Source organism: Camelus ferus, chromosome 9 (assembly GCF_009834535.1).
Source record: "Camelus ferus isolate YT-003-E chromosome 9, BCGSAC_Cfer_1.0, whole genome shotgun sequence".
In the NCBI taxonomy this organism is placed as follows: Eukaryota; Metazoa; Chordata; class Mammalia; order Artiodactyla; family Camelidae; genus Camelus; species Camelus ferus.
Genome location: NC_045704.1, coordinates 40,894,883 through 40,916,986, shown reverse-complemented (window position 1 = coordinate 40,916,986; position 22,104 = coordinate 40,894,883). Strand labels below are relative to the sequence as shown.

The 22,104-nt window shown below is 37.1% G+C and overlaps 1 long non-coding RNA gene across 1 annotated transcript; it reads left to right on the top strand.

Annotated features, from left to right (window-relative positions):
- The first annotated feature begins 3,491 nt into the window (after positions 1–3,491).
- LOC116665772 lies at positions 3,492–15,834 on the top strand. The gene is made up of 3 exons (XR_004322438.1): positions 3,492–3,502; positions 10,042–10,044; positions 15,473–15,834. It is a non-coding gene; the product is annotated as an uncharacterized LOC116665772 (long non-coding RNA).
- The last annotated feature ends 6,270 nt before the right edge of the window (positions 15,835–22,104 follow it).

Here is a 22,104-nt window from a genome sequence, read left to right as displayed (position 1 = left end):
GCTGTGTGATTTGGTCAGGTAGCCTTCCTTGTCTGGACCTAATGTTTCACACATACGAAATGGGGACTTGATCATTTTTGACATTTTCATTAGCAAGTTAAAGACTTAGCTGTGATATTCAAGGGATGCACCAAATTAATTTACTTGTTATCATAGTTGTTTTTATTCCATAAGCAAAATTCATAAGAAAAGTGTGTTGTGAATATGAACACAAGAATTTTTCTACACAGAATATACACCTATAATATGATTTTATGCCCATATACCATTTCATTCCTATAAAATGTGTAATCTCGGAGTAGTCTAACAAGTTTGTTTAATCACAAAGTGCACAAATATGCAAATATAGCACATGATATGAAAGCCTCACATAATCCTTTATTTACTTGTTTATTTATTTATTTATTTTCTTTGGTTTTTTTTTTGGGGGGGTGGGGAACTAGGTTTATTTATTTATTTTATTTTTTATTTAATGAAGGTACCGGCAATTGAACCCATGAACTCATGCATGCTAAATGCTAAGCAAGCACTCTACCACTGAGCTATACCCTCCCTTCCTCACATAATCCTTTAAAATCTGCTTCTCTCCAGGGGTAACCACCTTCAACAGCTTAGTATGTATCCCATCACAATCTATTTTATGGATATATATATGGATGCTATTGGCATTTACCTTTCGTTTTACAATAATAGGGTTGTACTTTGCATATTACATTGTGTGTCTTTTTCTCTCTATTTAGCAATATGCTTTGCAGTGCTGTCCACATCATTGTATAGATCTATCTCAGTCATTGTCTTTGTGGATGCCTGGTAATTAATGACATAAATGTACCATAATTCAATGTATCCGTCTGTTGGTAGACATGTAGATTTTTAATTTCTTTTCATTTTTACGGTGACAAAAACGCTGAAAAAAAACTTTTGATTTTTCCATTGGCAACTGTATTTTTTAATCTTTTTATTTGCAAGAACTCCTGGCATACGAGTAGTGACTCCATATATATCTGATGATTAATTCATGGAAAGATGTTGTTATATGTTACCCTAACAATGGATTTATACTTATAGTGGTGGGAATAAGATTCTCTACCACTTTTTGCCTTTTACTCTTATTACCAGATGGATCCAGGAAACCAGAATCAATTACAAACATCAGAAAGGGCAAGTAACTGAAAGATTCAGAAGTGTTATTACAATTCTTCATCAAGGGAGCAGAAGAATGTCTAATAGCCTTTTCCTTCCAAATCTTCTCTTGTCTGACGTCCAGAAGATGACAAGATTACAAATCTAGAAGAACTCCAAGGATGGGGGGGTGGGCAGGGAGACTATCAAGAGATTTCAATCCATTCATCCATCTATTCCTTTTATAATCCATTTGCTCAATTACTTATTCATATAGGAAAGGTTTCTTAAGCATTTGACATACACTGGTCACTCTACTGGATGATAAAATATATTACTTATTACCAAGGAGTCTGGTAAAAACATTTAAAAGGATGCTATTTATTGAGTACTTACTGTGTTTTACTTACTTTACCATGTGAATCTAATGTATTTATTACAACAATAGCACGGAGTAGGGTTTTTATTTAAATTATGTAGATACATAAACAGAGACTCCGAGAATGACTCCACTCAGTGTATACAGTGTGACGTTAGCAATCTGCCCTACACAATCAGACAATAGATTCTGAATCTAAGCTAAGCCAGTGATCAGTATATGTTTAGTTTCGATGTTCAGTTTTCCAATCTAGGAAATGAAAATAGTACTCACACTGCCCAGCTTGTTAAGTTGAACTTAGCACAAGACCCAGAACACCAGGAAAGAAATGATATTGTTGTTTTCATCTGTGTTTCCTAGTCCGAGTACTTTTAGTGTTCAGTATGGGCCCCGGTGAATGAAAGCAGAAGTCAACTGATTAGCCTTGCCATGAGGTCTGGAGAAAATGAGATGGTGATATGTTTCAGCTTAGCTCCTGAGAGTAAGAGAGAATTCAGAAAGTAAGGACAAAAAGCCTACTTATGAAGTCGAGAATGACTGTCCTGTAAAAATTAAAAATCTATGTAATGGGAAAAGGCTTAAACAAGGTCAAAAGGGAAGGGAGGGTCCCAACATTACCATCCCCCAAGCCCCCGCCCCACATCCAGAGAGTTCTGAATCACCACCTTTGCCTCCTTTTACTCAGTTGTTGGTGATTTAATCACGTTTCCCTGTGTCTGCTGATGACCACTAACCAGAGCAGGATGTGTTCACAGTGGGCGAGAGAGTTTGTACTCTGCATTTTTTATTTTTTTACCTCAATGAGAGTTGTAACTTCAGTCTGACTTGTTTGTCCTTGGAGTTGCTCAGGACCAGTACAATTCAGATCAGTTCATTTGGCTGCTTTGCTTTCTTTTTGCTTCTCTCTCTACCATTTTTAGACAGATGCCTGGAAGAAAAACTTGTTATTTGAGACCAGACAGCATGGGTTTTAATCTGGCTTGTACCAGTCCTAAGCAGTTGATTTGGCATGTTGCATCACCAAACTGAGCCACAGTCTTTATCTTTAAAATACAATGATAATATTTAATTTCCAGTGTTGCCGTAAGTCATAAATGGGATAAACGAGGTGAGGCACTTGGCAAAAAAAAAAAAAAAAAAAAAAAAAAATACACGATTAGTACATAAGTTGAGGACTAAAACTGAATAAGCTAAAAAAAAAAACCACAAAAGCCCTACACATATTTGAGAGTTTCTTTTAACTATTGTTTGTATAACCCCTGATTTGAAGTTTATATTGTATCTTTCTTATAATCAAGATTGCAGTGGATAATACTGCTTGGGCTAGAATCCCCTCCAGCTGTTCTTGTTAAAAAATCAAAGTTGAAGAGTCACACCTCTAGGAAAGTATTTGCATATAGATAAACTCAGTAGTTACTCTGGACCTTTTGACCCATTTCAGTCTCTATGGGCGACAACTCTTAGTACTTTTAAATAGCTTTCTTACTCACTGCTAACATGACTCCTATTTTGAAGCCTTTAATAAGCCTTTTTAAACACTCTACCTCCATGCATAAGAGTAGAGCGTAAAATTTAATGTCACAAAATAGTCGGAACCTGGACTTAAATACCGAGGAACTGAGCTTTTGTAGTTACTGAATGGTATGATCCCACCAATTTTCCCATGGAACACCCAACTGTGTCTTTTGAACAAAACTTGGTTGGGGAGGGAGGATGGTGGGAACAAGCCCAAGGATCACTTTAAACAATTTTCAACACTAACCCATAGCTTTGCTATAGGCCTAATATAAAATCTATTTGATTTTATCACCAGTAACATTGTGATATAGTTGCTTTATTACTTACGCTAGCTGACTAACTACAAGGAGGATTTTATAAATGAAGACACATCGGCTAAATGAAGGTGGAGAGAAGTGAGGAGATTATAAGGAAATAGTTTGAAACACTGCAGGGTGTTCAATTTGCCTGAGACAGTGTTGAAGGGAGACAGAAATGAAAGCAGTGCTGAGGATTTCTCTCTCCCTCTCTCCACCTGGCTAAGACCCAGTCTTCCTTCATGCACCATTTGCTTTCCAAATTTACCCTTACACTCCTCCCAGTCTGATGAAGGTTCTCTTTCTCTATTCCCTTGACATCTGGCACTTTCCTCTTTGAAAACACCTTCACAGTGGGCTATAATGTAACAGTCTACTTAACTCTTATGTCTGCAGTACTGTATTGTAAGCATCTGCAGAACATCTTGTTTAGAATTACATCTCCATTATCTACCATAGAGTTGGTGCTCATCATATCTTTATTCAAATGAAGTTAATGAGGGCCTTTGTAGCAGGTGAGATCTTAATAAAATCATCAGAGCTTGGTACTTCATTTCATTGTTCCTAAGCTTTGATCTCATCATATGCTTAGTGATCATGTACTACGTACAACAGAGATTCTGGTCAAAGGGATAGAGGGGTAGAGGGAGACAGACCCCTAACCATGAGGAGATCATATGCAGGCTCCTTAGCTCTATAGCTGGGCCCATGTGTGAGTTTCTATGAAGAGCTCCTATGAGGATCTTAGAGCCATGTATGACTGCTATGAATATTTATTGCTTTTAACCTAGGAGGCCACTTGGTTAGTGGTAGAATTAAAACCATGGTTAAGAAGAGGAGCTAGATCCAAATGGGAGAAGTGGTACCAAGTAAATCAGGGAAGGAGACATCGAAGGAAATTAATTCAGAGTCAGGAAGCAGCTCTGAATGCTATTCAGCAGAGCAGGTGGATGGGGAGACGATGTTAGAGTTTGACTTCTATAGGTCTCTGGATGTCACCACTGAAAATGGTTTGGCAAGCATTAATAGCCTGGTCGTATTGTTAAGTGGTGGATGAGTGACAGCTGGCTTAAATAACCTATGGAGATCAGGGAAGGAACCGGAGAGCTTGACTTGAAGAAGCCCATTGCAGCGCAGCTGTAAGTACTATTACAGGGGCATGAGAGAAGGACTGTGGAACATGGAACAAAAAGAAACTTAATTTCTTTGGAAGGATTGTGGAAATTTCACCAAAGAGGCAACAATCAAATGAGGTCAGGAGGAATGAAAATCACCTCAATTATAATCTTCCGTGTATATATAGAATTCTTCAGGTTAAACAAAGTGCAGCAAGCCCCATTACCATTTTTCACACACAAACACACACACAGTCTTGCCGGAGAAGATCAGGCAAAGATGACTATCTCTAGCCTAGAGATTAGGAAACCAAGGACCATACAGAATAGGATTTGTCTAATGCCCTCCTTTAAGCACTATATCCTGTGATTCAAAGAAAAATTTTCCACTTGAAACCCTCTGTTTTCCCTTGTACAACATGCTGCCTTTCCACGGACCTCTGAGGCATTTAAATACAAAAAGTCTAAATGAGAAAATAATATCCTTCAGGAAAATTTAGTTGTTTAATCTTCTCCCAAGAATGCTAACAATTTGATAAGAAAGTCAAGAAAATTTAAAAAAAAATCAACTGGGCCTTATTTGGGTTGGCCCTTTACAGATACTATACCTTTTGATAAACAATGGTGGAAGGTAGGTAATTATGCACATTTATCAACGTGGAAGCATTCTAGCTCTTTAAGAGTCCATTTTCTTTCAAAAGCCGCATAGGTGACTAAGCAAGACATTCTGTGTGAGGATCTCAAATGAGATGTAGCAAGAAAGGAGCACTGCTCTCCAAGACCGAGACTGCTGTAATCCAGAAAACGCTCCCTGGAGAGTCTAGCTGGAAAATGGGAGATGCTCCCTCGGAGTTGAAAATACTGGGTTAGGAGTTGACAAACCTGTTTTCTATTCCTAGGAGTTGTCACTGAGGGACCCTTGCCAAAGTATTTCCCTAAACTTAGATAAAATACGGTGTTTGATAAGTTCTGTGTTAATTAGCTTTAACAACCTTTATTAGTTTCACGTGGCTTCTATGTAGCAAATTGCCAAACACTTACCACACACATTTCTGTTGTTCTAAGCCACACTCTGCTGATTGTTGGGCAAAGTACTAAACTTTTCTTGTCTGTAAAATGGAAATAAAAACTGAACCTATTTCTGTCCTCGTTATAAGGATTCATAACGCAAATACTGATAAAGTACTTAGTGCCTTTCACAGGATAGGCACCCAGTAAAACAAAACTTTTATTATAATCTGTTACTATTTTCCACCCATGAACATCCTTCATATATCAAAAGATCTTGTCTACCAAAGACACTACATGTATTCAGTAATATTTAATTTCGTTCCTAATGTTTTATTAATCAAAGACATTTATCATTGCCTGTCAGAGCTGATTCAGCAGGAGATAACCGGTGTGTCCACAATGAGCTGATACAACACTAGCCAAAGGAGCAGACTTTTAACATTTTAACCAGGATAGTCATAGTCTGAGCCAAAGTTCCAGCACTGGTGACACTTGTTGAAAGAGTGGAAATACCGGCTTTATCTCTAATTAGAAATTCAAACATTAGATTTTCCTCTCTGTAAACCCTTTAAAATCTTATTTAATTATTCATTCTTTCATTCCACATCTTCCACCCCTACCCAGGGAGCCCAGACCTCACTGAGAACTCTGCTCTTAGGCAACGTGGTGTCTTTAAAGAGACCATCAAAGCTTCATCATTGCTTTGGAGGCTCTTCACCTGGAGCTGTGTGGGGGGAAGAGGCCACCACGTGAAAGTTGTTAATATACAGCTTGCTCCTGGCCTTTAAATAGGCCTATCAGAATGCCAACTCGAGCAAGCTCAGCCATGAAACCTGCTGAAGTTTACTGCCGGGGGTGGACGAAGGCGAGACAGGGCTGCGGCTAGCGTTCTATGAGGTTTTTAAGAAAGACAGAAATGTGCTCCTTTTACATATTAGATGCTGGGGTGAGCTAATTGCTGAATCCATCAACGTCCCTCTGCGACTGTCGTGATGAGCTTTGACTGACTCTGCAGCCTGGTTTACAGCTCTGTAACAACTTTCGTCCTTCTAAAGGCCTTGCAGAAATGGAGTCTCTCCTGTCCTTAGGAGGTGCAGACGGCAGGCATCAGGAAGCAGTGCTACCAAAAGGAAGAAGGCAAGGCAAACGATCCTGTTTCACAGATGACTGCACTGCTTTATCTCTGTGCACATTTATTGGTGTTAAAATGGGAAATTCATGGACAATAAGCTATATATGTGCTCTGTCCTCCTCCTCCTAGAGCTTAAGTTCTCTGTCTCATCCATTTTCCAGGGCTCCTGGCACCTACGAGACACTGAAGCTTGGCCCTTCAACAGATGGGGAGGCAGGTAGGACTCAAATCTTGTAGCGACAAGAGATGAGATAATTTTGCTGACGTATTTCATGAATTTAGACAATGTGTTTTGAATGCTTATCTAATGCTAGCGCTGTGATTTATAGTTGACTACTCACAATAAAAGGAAAGACAGGGGAACTGAAGCTGTGAGTGGTTGATATCAGATATGGCGTTTGGGGAGCAAGGTGCAAAACGAGGAGTTGAACTAGGATAGTTTGAACTCAGAGTTGAGTGCTGTACCACCTTCTGATGTGCTGAGTTGCCAGCCTGCTCTCTTAAATTCCTATTCTCTACTGATACTGTGCCAGTGACCTTCCGTGTCCATCAGGCTGGTTCTTGGCAACTTCGTTCTCTGCCTCCCCACTAATTTCTTGTTTGACTCGAGACACCTGTTTCCTGCTTCCCCAGAGTACAGAACTGTAGCTTCCTACAAACAGATGAAAGCTTGTGACCTGTGACTTGTACTGCGGTCTTGCCTGAGGATACTGACCCCTGAACAATTCTGTTATGAAGAGCATGGTACAAAGTAGAGTGCGTAATTCCACATTCAGGTGTGACAGATTATACTCCTTTGTCTTGTGCGGCGTTTTTACTGTGTTTTGCTCCACGCTTGTGTTCAATATTTAATTATATTTCACTGAGATGCAGAACAGATAAAAGAAGGTATTGAAAGGAGTCAGAAAAATGCATGTTTAGATCCCACGTGGGACTCCTGTTTAGCCATATCACCTTGAGTTTCAGTATTTCATTAGTAAAATAGCTTTGATAATATACACCTTGTTAAGTGGATCAGACAAGAAAACATAAAGCGGAGAGTACAGTAACAGGAACATAGTAAGTCCAGAGTAACTCCTAGCTGTTTTTTTAAAAAACTGTTCTTGTTTACAAAGGTTTTTACAAAACCAAGTCCTTCATGTTTCTCAACATTAAGGGTTTCTTTTACATCTTCAAATCTTACTCTGGTACTTAGCCCATAGCAGGTGTTCCATATAAGGTTGGTAAAACTGAACTTCTGAGACTTGTTTAGGCTCTGAATCTGTGGAAATTCTTTCTAGTATAAAAATTTTTCCCCCTCATCTAAGATTAATTCCTTGGAAATTGCAGAGGGAAGACGGAATGGAGGGCGGGGTGCAAATAGAAAAGAAGAGCGAAAAAAGATGATGGGTGAGATATTTATCTAAGCAGTCTGGCAGTGAGAGTGGCAGGCTCTGGATGGTCTCCCAGTGTGGGAGGGAAGATGAATGGTTTCCAGGGAACCCTCGTGCTGCTCCTTAAAGGAACCTGCTGTGGCCAGAGCTGGCCTCCTTGACCCTGTGTCAATGTAAGAGGCAGGCTGGGGAGAAGCATTAAAGGAACACACTCTCTCAAGCTCCCACAGCAGTTTCCCCTGGAAATATTGGATCCATGGGGACAGCCGGGATGTGAGGATGTTTGGTGTGGTAAGAAGCACTTGAAATGGGACTTTGCTGCTGCAGCCCTGTGACCCTAGGCACATTATTTGGCTCTCTGAGCTCTTTACTCATTTATAAATAAAATAACATCTACTTCACGGGGCTACTCTGGTGGTTAAATAACACAAACCACATTAAAGCTATTAAGAGAGTTTACAAATCTATTAAGCCAGCAGCTATAATCTGCTGTGTATGAAAGATACTTATTTTAGACTAAATGTGAAGAATTTTTCTTTTCAGATGCTTGTCCGTTCATCTTTACTGAAAATTAACCCTTACCTGAAATGCCGGCATCAGTGTGTTTACTATATGATCCTGTCCTCTTGGCCAGATTTCATGGGGTCAGAAGTGGATTCCTGGTCTTAATTGAAAGATGCAGACTTTTTAGAATTTAGCTGGGAGGCAAAGCTTTGTGTGTGCAGTCTCTGAGAGAGAAGAAAATGACATTGGAGTATCCCAGTCATGCCTTTTCCTAGGTGCATACTCAATACTTTCATAAGAGTCTCAGTCTCAGGCTCTGCTTCTAGAAAACTCATTCCTACGTCAGCTGGTATGGAAATGGCTTTCCAGAGAGAAGCAGCTCTCAGGCAGATGTAGGTGTCCTGCAACCACACTGCAAAGGCCATTGAGGTTTTTTTTTTTAAAAAAAAAACCTGAATGGTCTATAGAGTCTGACACAGATAGGCTATATCAACTACTGTTTGACCTTGAGGAAGTTACTTAACCTGCAAGGCCTCGGTTTCCTTATCTGTGATATCTGTCTCACAGGACCTCCTGGAGAAGTGAGAGAACAGATGCAGGGCTCTTCCCAGATGTCCTGGTATATTGTATAAAGTTAATGAGCAGCCGCCTCTTATCACTGTCATTACTGCTGCTGTTTGTCTGTGAATGACTCTGCCTCGGGTGCTCTACCTGAAGCTCTCTTTGGCTGTAATTTTTTTTTTTAACTATTTACAACTCTGCCCTCCTAACTTGCACTTAAACCAGAGTTAGAGAGTACTCTCCAAGTCAGTAGTTAAAATGGAAACATTAGTGTAAACACAGTTGGAAGAGACTGGTTGCCATGGTGATGCTTTTGCCAAAGTAACCGAGAGGTAAGTTAAATGGCAAGGGAGGCTGTAAAAAGTTGCCTTTATTTTTAACTGCATAGAGTGTGACAGATAGAAGAAAAACACCAAATTGTATTTAGCAGACATTTTTCTCTCTTTAAAATCTTTTATTTATAACAAATGCATTTTTACTCCAGTGCTGCTGTTACCCACAGTAATGTTTATCTATCACTGGCAAATATTTCTGCAGAAAGGAGGTAGTATCATATGGTGGTTTTAGATTCAGACATCCTAGATGTGAGCCCAAGTTCGGCAGTTTTCTCTTCTCAAGATTTTGTCCACAATCATCAGCCCAGGACTCACTTTCCTCATATATAAAATGTGAAGAGTAATGTAACTGACTCATATGCTTATTTAAGTATTGAATGAGCTAATGCATGTAAAGTAATTACTAGCATTTAGGGAACAATAAAACATGTTATTGGCATCCAATTGGCATCACCACTGTTGTCACTATAAGCATTATCCTCATTATTTTAAAATAGTAGAGCTTGGGCAATCCTAAGGGATCATTTAATTAAATTTTATCTTATAAAGATCACTTGATATATATCAGACAATGGGATTGACTCTGGTGACTTATGATACATGTGTAGTTTTTGGCCTTGGGGACTCATAGAATAAACATTCCTTTGGTCGACAAGCTTCGTGAAGGTGAGAGGTGTACATGTTTTGCTCACCAGTGAGTCTAAGTAGAGTGATATGTGTAGTGTGGCATGTGGCACAAGTAGGTATTCAATAAATCCTGATCAAAAGAATGAGTTAATTAATTGGATAGATTGGTAATTCTGCAGTAATGCTTGAGTAAATGAATTGGAGCTCAGAAGTAGGGCTTCAGGTCCTATGCTGCATAATGCCAGGACCTAGCCTAGTCTAGGGCTAGCCTTGAGCATTTCTCTGAACATAGTGTTAATTCTCCATCCAGTGGGAGGGTGTGTGTGTGTTGAGGTATAGGGATTAGAGGAATTTCAATGATAATCCTGTAATGCTTTTATTAACCAAGTGCAAATGAAAGACAAGCATTATAACTAGTTCTTCATAGATGTCACTGATGTGATCCCTTCCTCCAAGCACCACTCAAGAAAATTAATACTGGGATTTACAGGGAATATTTCCCCATTTATTGCGCCCTTGCTAGGCACCCACCTGATCCCTGCTACACTTTGTTATAGCCTCAGGTCCCAGGAAGAGAGGTCTTTAGTCAAGAACTCTGGCTTGAATACCACGTAACATGCTAAAGATCAAGTTGTACAAGTGTGTCCGTACTTCCTTTCCTTCTAAATTGAGTTTCTGTTACATCCATGCCAAAGATCTGTGCCGTGGCAACACCTTGATTCTGACCACATGCCCTAGGGTTATCTGTCCATTACTTGCTAAAGAGCATATTACATTAATCCCAGGCTGAGAAACGATGGGTTGTTAGATTCCCAGTCTGTGTGTAGATAGATCTTAGGTTACCATTTTGCCTGTTGTTTACTCACCACTTCCTAGAAACTAACATTTCATTGGTAAGTGCTGCATGCCAGGCACCCTGCTAAGTACTCTCATAGCCATTACTTGAACATGTCACCACAGCTGCAAGACAAGGTTTTAATACGTGTTTCACAAAAGAGAAAATGTTACAGGAATTAAGTAACTTGCATAATATAAACAGGAGGATGTGTTATCACTAGATGCACAGTGTATATAACCTCTTATGTGCAATACAGATATGAGTGTTTAGCTCTATAATACCATTCAACTAACAGACTTGAGTTGATGACATTAAGGAACCAAGTTCATGAAACTAAAAACAATAGTGAAGTCAGATTACAAACCCAAACTTTTTCAGTTCAGTTCTGGGGTTGTCTTCAGTGTACCTTGGTATCACAGAGAAGAAAAAGGGTAAGAAAAATTTATACCTAACAGGAGTATGATCTCTGGAGTGAACTGAGGGGTTCAAATTCCAGCACTGCCTCATGTTAGCATTTTAAACTTTGGCAGCTCAACATTGTTTTAGCATATCCATAGCACCTAACAGTTTATTTTAAAGTATGGTTAGACATGCAAGGTGCCTAACATAAAATTTGTGCTCAACAAATATTTGTCATTACTCATAATATAACTTAGTTTTAAGCTGGAAATAATTATGAATAAAGTGGTAATTAGGAGACATTTGGCCTCTATAAAAAGGAAACCTCTCACTTAAAATGGCAGACAGCCCCCCACCATGTTTGCTTTGAAGGAGTTTCCTGCTTCCCTAGTGGAATATTAATCCCCGTCAAGGGTTTGGAAGCTGATTAAATGAGCTCATCATTTTACCTAAGGAAGTCATTTCCTCTGCCCAAGCTTTCTGCTGAATTAGCACCTTTGAATGATACTCATGCAATATTTAACCCGTGTGGGCCTTGGAATACATTTAGTTCAAAATGGTCTTTCTAGGGCATATATAATCCAGCTAGAAATGTTTGTTTTCATATTCTGAGCCAATTCAGTAATAGGTTTCCCCCATGATCCAAAAGTAGTTGAGTGTTCCTATGAAACTTTTCATAAACTGAAATGGAATAAAGCAAGAAGCAACAACCTTGGGAAATATCTTGCTAGCAGATGCACAAAATAAATGGAGACAAAGCACAGATGCTTGCAGACACAGTTCAGGGCTACAGCGGCTTGATGCTGAGATGCTGAGTGTGGTTCCTGGAAGGAGTTTGGTGATGCCATTCTCGCTGCTCAGGGCGTAGCTGCCTCTTATAACAGCTCACTGCCAAACAAAGCTGAATGCTGATTTCAGTTTTTGCCTTTTCTTATAGAAGTGAAAATTCTCTTCGATTTCTTTAGATTAACAAAAACATGTACTAATATAGGTCTTTCATAAAAACGTAGTGTAGAATGAATTTAGAAAAGCAGGGTGACACCTGTATGTTAATAGTGATTGACTTCTGTCAGTAGGTTTATACCATCTGAGTAATTCTACATAGTCTATAGTTTTAAATATTCTCAAAAAAAAAAAAATCAGCATTGATTGGGATAGGCAGATGCTTATATATGCCAATATTTTACTTTTACAAGGCTCTCTGTATACTGTAAATTCACATATGTGCATCTACACACATTCATTCATACATACAAACATCCCTTCACACATACAGGCATAAATACACCCCTTTAATTATAGAAGAATAATTGTGCTTGATAATAACCCAACTACACATTAAATTTAAGAATAGTCTTATTTTTATCCTATGGCTCTTAAAGTCCTCAAATAATTTTATGATTAATACTGGTTTCAACACACCTAGAAAATAAAGCTCCATCATATACAGGAACTAAAACTGAAATGCCTATAGAATTTTGGTCTTGCTAATAGTCTTCAGTCTACCTTAAATAAGAGTTCAGGCCTTCAAATTTAGAAAGATAAAAACAGGATTTATAATTCAGTCATGATGCCATTCTTGCAAAATATTTTTTTCTCCATATCACAAAGTTCTCCAAAACAATGCCAAAAAAGAGACAGGCTGGGTGTTATTCTCAGTTTTCAAGTGAAGAAACCAGGGCTCAGGTAATTTAAGTAAATTGGCTAAACTCCTACACAGTCAGTAGAATAGTACATAAACTCTCTCCCTCCCTCCCCCCTCCTTTTTTTTTTTTAACTACAAATGCAATAGTTTTGAAACTACTTGATTTCCCCCCAAATTATAAGAGTAAATAGGATATTAGAGACAAAGGAGATCATTTACAAAGTTACATATCAGATAATCAAATGCTAAGCAACCCTGTTATTTGGACCTCCAAATGCTTGCCAATTAAATCCCTAATACCTGACATGCCACATATCCATGATGTCAGTTCCATATAGCTTTGAATAATCTTCATTCTCAAAACTAGTACATGAAACATAAATTCAGTCTATTGCCTCAGTGTTAGACTATGAAGGATCACATACTCAGGAACTGATCTTGGGTTTTTCCATGAAATTTCTCACCAGCCTCTTGTATTTTCCGTGTTACCGCCACCTCTGTGTAAAAGCTACTTGTCTCAGCCTTACTTGAGTCCATAGCTGGTTTCAACAGTCAAAGTGCTTAAACAGGGTGAAATTCAAAGAAAACAGTAAGGCCAATTTCCATTCCATCTTTGTCTATCATGGAGGTGAAGAATTTGGACTGTGGAACTAACTTATGAAACTAAGTTATGAAAGTGCTTACTGTTTACTAGGAATGGTAGTGGTGTGGTTCTGTCATGGTGCTGCTTTGCAGGTGAACATAACACTCAGAAAAGATACAGTATACATCTGCCTTTGTGCTACTCTGTAATTTCTTGAGCATTTTGTTATTTCTGTTATTGGTTACATTGGGGATTTGGGACCATGTTATGCATTCCTTTAGAGATGGTAATACACACACTACCCAGCACCAGGCAGATTCTAGTTCCTTGAGAATATGAAACTATCTACACACATGTAGAGTATGGGAATTGTGCTTACAGTAGGCATGAACAGAGTTGTTGTCTATTCAGATTTTTATTCTCCTTTGGTTTCTTACTCTTAGTTTTCAGTTCTTGCAAATTTGTGTCAAGATTCTCATCTTGTGTTTCCTAAAGAATTGATACCCCAAAGCTGAATGACACACTCTTAAAATTCAAACCACATTCAAGTGTGATTGATAGACAAAACCACCACTTCAATGAAATTATTTTGCAGTTTAAAGAAGAAAGTCCATCAAAGGTGTGATGACATTTTCTGCTGACCCACCCAATGTATTCTAACCTTAGTTTCATTCTTACATGATCAAGCAAAACATTTTTCTTCCATAGTCTAAGAATTTAAAATTTCAAATCATTATTCACTAAGCATCAAGATATTTTATTCCACAACTAAATCCCTCCTCACAGTCTCATAGAATAAACAGTGTGGCTCCATAGGTCTGTAAATATTATTCTCTGTTCTTTGAAGGGGAAAGACAACACAAAGCTTGTTTCTCCCCTCTCATTTCACAGCTCTAAATTAGATAATTTCTATGAAATGAGTTTCCAATCCTGTCTCATTTTGAACCATTCTCTCACTACCTTATCTTAAGATTTGATAATTTCACCTTTAGACAAATCTAATGTTGTCTTAATCTCTGTTCCTTTGATCAGTTTTATTTTTCATCACCTGCAGGCCCCTTAATCCACTTTCTATCCTTCAAGAGTGGGCTGACTGAGAAAAAACAAATGGCCAGGTCATCCTTTTGTTATAACATTCCACTTGTCTTACTCTACAGGAAAATTAAAAGTCCGAGTTCTAAACAGGTAGTGCAAAATCTCTCAGTTGGGTCAAACTCTAGCTCTCTTTCCTTATCTCCTATTACCCCTGAAGTGCTGAATAAATTAAGGAGTAAATGAGTAAGTGGAGACACAGCTATTGGTAATATGCAAAATCTTTGTCTTCATAAAATTTATAAGCAGGCATTCTATACTCTATGTATAGAATGATTGTGACTGATTTTTAAGTCATTAAAACTGGGGCATAGCCAACCGTCAGCTCTTTCTAGCCCTTCTGGAGTCTTTTAACTGAACAGTATTGGTTCATGGATGATGTGTTTCATTTCATTGCAGTGAAATTTCATCATGTATTGTAAGAAACAATTTAGACAATAAGAACTACAATTGTAATTCAAACTTTAGTATATTAATTATTTTAATCTCATTGCTTTTGGAGGGATTTTGTCAAGGAAACTTGTCTTGACAATATTAATACAGCATCTGAAATATGTCTCTAAAAAAGTGACTTTCAGATGGAAATATTGTTGAGGGAATCTTTTTTTCTACATCCTTTAAAACTCAAGCCTCTATTAGAGTTAAAATGGAGAGAATAAGAAAAAAGAAATATTGATGAGGAACATTGGATACAAAATTGCTGGAGGGATTTAATTTAAAACTTGGGAATAATTGTCTTACCCTAGTCCAAGAAAGGGTAATTTAGACCACGAGTGATGTAAGGGTACAGTTACATATCATTTAGAACGTGTGTACATTAAGATACCTTTTCAAGAACCCCAAGAATATTAACAGAATAAAACACAGCCTCAAGATCCTATACCATTAATTTCTAAACATTAGGGCTCTAATATCAGGTCCCAAAGTATTACTAAAGACAAGATAAATACGGTCCTCTTATCATCCTGTTTTGGCTTTTTCATTACATACATGCATAACCTTGGTTTTTTTAACCTGAGATGTCTAATGAAATATTCACTCTGGACAGACACCATTTTAAGCTAGGCTTCTACCTGTGACTGCAAGTCTCTGAAACCCTGAACCTTACACATAATCCTACTAAACTAATGGTGTACCCTCATGCATTACACCCTGGTACTTCTGTTCCTTTGCTCGTGCCTGCGTGCCTTCTCTCCCCCCATCCCTTTTGCTGCCCAGGCTGACTCCTGATTATCCTTGAGGGCATAAGTCATTTCTCCTCCTTCAGGAAGCTTTGCCTGTGTTTGAATTTATTCATGCTTTCATTTATATAACGTTTGCTAAATGAATTGGAAGTGTTTATAGATTTAATATTTTTATCTCAATGTCTTTGGGCTAATTACTTCTCTCGTGTTATGGGCAAAGAAACTTCAGTTCTTTGAATTTGAATAAGCTGTCAAATATCACAGAATGAAAACCCAACCCTCAGAACTTTCCAGTGACTGTCCAGTTCCTTACTACACTACAGAGCATTAGGTTTGATCAACTCTGACTCTTCATACATGATGTTAATTTTGCCCCAGTTAAAACTTCCAAAAATTTCAACTTAGTCTCTTTATAACAGCTAATCATACATGCATACATAGCACAACAAAAACACAAAAATGAATACTTAGCTAAAATACCCAAATACTGCATTTTGTAAACATTGTTTTCTTTTCAACGCATTGTGAGTCTGACTTGGGTAATACACACAGCGTGAAGCTAAGATCTATACTGCTGTTATATCCACATGCATAGCCATTACTTAAAAAAAAAAAATTCTATCAGGAGCAGAGTGGCAAAGTTAAATTGGAAGGAGGATCAAGGCCTAACATCTTATATAAAATGAATGACTTTGGAATAACTATACATTGCATTGATATTTAATATTTCACAGATGCATGTATTCTATTTGTATGTGCTATTACTTGAACAGAAGAATTTGATGAAATTCCTCAAGATCTGCAGGATTTTTAAAATTTTCATGTTACAATGAATTTCTCAGGTCAAGTCAATGGTAGCAAGGAAAAAATGGCTATGATAAATTTTTTTTTCTAATCTACTAGAGGTGTCTCTGTTTATCAGTTACTCTGTATTCTCATTAAGGTCATTTTGTCTGCAAAGCACTTTATTAGTTTCTACCAATGGAGACAGAGGACAGTGCAGGGAAGGTAATGAGAGTGAGTCCTTTGTTTAAATGCACTGACAATAAAAACTGCCATATTGTTAATTAACTTATTAATAAGAAATATGGATAACCAAAGAAATTTATAGATAAATGTACCAACGGGTTGAATATTATTATCCCATTTATATTACTATCTCGTGTCTATATGCATTTATATTTTATATTTATTTGTCAAAGGAAATGCCTGAAAATGTTAAGGTACATAGATAATCTCTAGATATGAGTATCTTTCCCTCTCTTAATAGTGGTTGTATTTGGGATTAGATTTATGGTTGATTTTTTCATTATCTTTTAAATTATCAATTATAGAATTAACTATTTTTTTCAAGTAATAGGGTACTGTAAGAAATTATGCATCTAGCTTCTATGTTAAGTCATCTATTGTCTACTAAACATTTTAATTCTCTAGTTCTTCATGTTTAACCCTGAATATTTCTTTGTGAGGTCAGCTGAAGTCTCTCTCCCAGTAAACGATTTGCAGTTTAGTTACACTCACATATCTTGTTAAGTAACCTTTCTTTCTGTATCTCTTTCACACTTGTAATCCAATCTATAAGCAGCTTGTTTCTTCTAACTTCAGAAAAAGCATTCAAAATATGAATGTTTCCCTCACACCTTCCCACTACCTGAATTGAAGCCCCCATCTTCTCTCATCTTAATTACTGCAATTAACTGCTAGCAGGTCTTCCTGCTGCCTTTCTGACCCCCTGTAATCTATCGCACACTAGTTTAAGGGGCTAGCTATTCTCCAAGACACTAAACTGGCTTCTGTTTCAAGGCTATTGCTCTAACTCTTCACTCCACCTGGTGTATTCATCTGCTGGACAGCTGCATGACTTGATCCTTCATTTTATTCAAGTTTTGTTTGCAGGGGACAGTCACAACTAGCTTATCTAAAGTTTCCCATTCACCTTTTAAAATTTTATTGGCATTTGGATCTCTTCTAGTGTAAACTGTTTATCTTTAATGGTTTTCTAGTCTAAGGTTTTACTGCATTTTGTCTTCTTGTCAATTTAACAAGTTTTTGTTGAATTTTAGCCTTTAATCTACTGTTCTCCTTACCAATTTTGTAGCAAAAATCTATTTTTAACAGTTTATGCTTTTCTGTTCTTGTTTGAGAAGTCTTCCCCATCTGTAGCTTTTACATGGCACCTCCAAGGTTTACTTCTAAAATTGCTGTTCCTTAATCTATCTGGAATTTATTCTGCATTATGATATGAAGTAGTTTAGCTTAGTTTCATCCTTTTGCCTTTATAACTCTATTTCACTATCTCTGTATTTCTCCATTGTATTTTTGTTGGCTTAATTAGATGTTGATTATTGCCTATTTTCCCTAATGCATGTAATATACTCATGAATAGGGACTTTTGTATCTTGATCATCACCATAAAATTTCGTCTGCACATAAAAAGGACCCCGTAAATGTTCAAGTAAATTAATAGAGAAACTAACATCATTTGTTGCTTTAATTCCTAAAGCAATATTTAATCTTTATAATTCTCCATGGGAAATAAACTTTATTTTTTTCATTTTATAAATGATGAAATTGAGGAATAAGAATGTGAAACAACTTAAATGACTGGAAAAGCTACATTTGTAATTCACTTATATATGCATTCATATCTATGTCATATATGCATATCTATACATCTGTATTCTTTATCTACAACATCTGTGTCTACATCAATATATTCCTATATGTGCATATATTAAACTTTGTTTACATATTCAAAATCTATCCGTTTTACTCTGTCTCCTGTTAATCACTGAAGTGAAGACTATATTTCATCTCCCTAGAGTGCCTGCAAAACGTCCCTTACTCTGTCTCTTCACTTTTTAGACTGACATCCACACCCCAATAATTCATTATTGACCTAGAAGCCAAAATGACTTTGTTTTTAAAGAAAACTTCATGTCGTATCCCAGCTTACAACATTCGAAGCCTTTTCACTGAACCGAGACAGCTGCATTACTGACCATGGCCTGAAAGGCTCCTCTCTGCTTACCCAGCATCACCTCTTTCTCCACTCTCCAGCCTTGCTAGTGTGTTCCTTTTCACTGTTGAGTAGAATTCCATTGTCTTAATCATTTGCTTATTGATCAGTGTGAATTGTTTATGTTCTTTTACTATTATGATTAATGCTACTGTGCACATTCAGGAAAAAGAATCTGCAAAAAGCCAGCAATCTATATCTGCTAGATTTTATCCACATATCCTAGCCAACACTTGGTATTGTCATTTTTAAAACCTTTATTCATTCAAGTGTGTATAGTCTCATTGTAATGTTAATTTGCATTTTTCCTGATGTCTGCAAATACTGAACATCTTTTCATGTGTTTATTGGACATTTCAGTTATCTTCTTGTGTGACGTTTCTAGTCAAGTGATTGGCCTTAATTTTAAACTGCACGAATTCTTTATTCTGAACACAAGCCAGTTAGTTACATATGTTAAAACATATGTTACATATGTTTCTCCCATAGTTCAGTGATTTCTTTTTAATTTTTTCAATGGTGCCATTGTAAGAGTCATATATTTCAATTCTGATGAATTTCTATTAAATCTTTTTTTTACCTTTTATGGTATATGCTTTAGGTTTCCTATGTAGAAAATTTTAGCCTCTCCCAATTTCATAAGCATAATATCTATGGCTACTTCCAGAAATTTCATAGTTTTAGCTTTTATGTTTGGGTCTTTGTTTCACTTGAAGGTAATTTTTGTATATGGGATAAGATAAAGATTGAGGGCCAGTATTTTTCTAATTTTATGTCGATCAAAAATAGGGTTGAAATATTTATTCATAAATTTATCATTCTAGAGAAATTAACTTTATTTGGTTGAAAAATGTCTTTATGTAGAGTGAAGGACACCTGTACAGATGGGCTTGGGGTGGAGAACAGAGCCACTGGACTGAGGGGGGCAGGTCTGTGCCCCCTACAGATCAGAGGACTAGGTTGGAGACTTTCCCTTCAGCATAGCCTTCCCCTTCTTTTTTAGGCAAGAAAGGAGAAGATGGCCCAAAGCTCCACTTACCCCATTCTAGGGGAGAGAGGAGCAGAAATATTCCAGAGGTTCCAGTTTGATTTGTTGAAAATATTAACTGTCCCTTATATTAACATTGGCAACAGTCTAACCTTCAATAATATTATACTACTTAACACATAATGTAGAAATCTTATAACACTGTAATTTTATCTATATGTGCATAAATGCTATAATTTTATGACATGGTTATTATTTTTACCTTAAAATTCAAATACTTAGGGAATTTTTAACATGAAAAGTCTTTATATTTGCCCATATATTTACTATATTTGTTGCTATGTGTTACTTTGCGTAGATTCAAGTCTCTGTCTTGAATTATTTTCCTTAGTCTGAGAATTTCTTTAATTTTTTCTGAAAAATAACTTTGCTCCAGTAAATCTGCTGGCTAAAATTTTTCTCAATTTTTTTTGTGAATAAATTTTTATTTCAACTTCATTTTTGATATTTTTTCTGGAGTAACTGATTGTATTTTTGCTTTTTCTCTCTCTTTCAACTTTGAAAATGATGTCAGTTATTCTCTGGCTTGTATAATTTCAAAAAAGAAAATGAGCTCCTCTGTCTTTAATGAGCCTTTTCTATCAAGTTAAAAAAATTTCTCTTCATTACTGCTTGTCAGCAGTTTGATTAGAATATGCCTTGGTGTGATCTTCATTGTGTTTATTTTGCTTGGATTTCTGTTTACCTTATTGAATTCCTGGCTTTCATCATATTTAGTAGCTTTTTGTCCACTTATTTTTCCATGAATCATTAGAGCTATTTTTTTAGTGTTCAGTTCCCCTCCCCTATCATGCTTTAGTCTGAATTGTTTCCATTGCTCTGTCTTCAAGTTTACTGATATTTTCTTCTAAAATGTCTTCCTGCTGATACTCCCATCCAGTGAATAATTAAATCACTGATACTATATTTTTTACTTTGTAGATGTATCATTTACTTTTCATATTTTCCATTTCTCTCCTTTGTTCCATTTCCCTCCCTGTTTTGTACATATTTTCTTTTAACCGTTGGGCATAATAAAATCAGGTGTACTTGTCTGTAAATGTCATCATCTCTATCATTTCTACATCTGTGTTTATTGAGCATTTAAAAAAATTTTTGGTTCACATTTTCTTACATATTGTCATGCCTCACAAATTTTGACTAGATCTTGGACGTTGTAAAAGTTATGTTTGTGAGTGTCTGAATTTTGCTGTTCCCCTTGAAAGAATTATGGACTGTGTTATGGCAGTATTAATTCACTCATCTATCACCTTTACTCTTTTGAGACTTGGCATTTTAAAGAGTACCTATTACTGTCGGAATTGTTTAGCCTTACTACTAAGATGTGGGCCTTTCAGAGTGTATGCTGAATGCCTGAGTGACAAATGAAAAACCTATGAACATCAGAGCTAGAAAGTCTGCCTACCTAGTGTGATTTCTGAGAAGCATTCTGTTTACAGCATACCCATCATTCTCTGTAAGGCCTGCTGGAATTTTACCCCATTTGTACATACGTGGCTTAGTATTTGGCAAAGACAGAAACAGAGTTCCTTTTTCAGGTTTCTGATGTTCTTTCTCTGTGTAGATCTGTCTTCTCCAAAATTCTGCATTGTGGCTTACTTTAACCTCCCTAAGCTCTAACCTGTGTCTCCTGAACTCATTGCTCACTATGCTCTGCTCTGAAAATTCCCATCCTGGCTTGGAAACTGGAATGGGCCTCTAGGAAGAAAACTAGGGTCATAGTAGAGTCCACCACATTTACTTCTCTTCTCTCAGAGGTAACAATCCTCGGCTGCCTGTTACCCAACATCTGAAAATAACTATTCCCGTGTACTTTGTCCAGTCTTCTACTTGTCAATGGTAGGGAGCTGCAATGGATGAATTGTGTGTACCCCTCACCCAGATTCATGTATTAAAGTTCCGACCCTTAGTACGTTAGAATGTGACTCTATTGGAGATAGGACCTTTAAGGAGGTAATTAAGGTCAAATGAGATCAGAAAGGTGGACCCTAATCCACTATGACTGGTGTTCTTAGAGAATTAGGACACAGATGCACACAGACCAAGGAACAACTGATGAGGACATGGTAAGAAGGTGGCCATCTGTAGATCAAGGAGGGAGACCCTGGAAGAAACCAAACCTGACTATACTTTGATCTTGGACTTCTAGTCTCCAGAATTGTGAGATATTTCTGTTGTTTAAGCCACCCCATCTGTGGTATTTCCTGATGGCAGCCCTAGCAAACTAGTGCAGAAACTTGTCAGATTTTCAATACTCTATCCTTTCCGAAAGAAAGGGGCTTTATAAACTGCCCAGTACCATTTAAATTACATTTTAAAAACC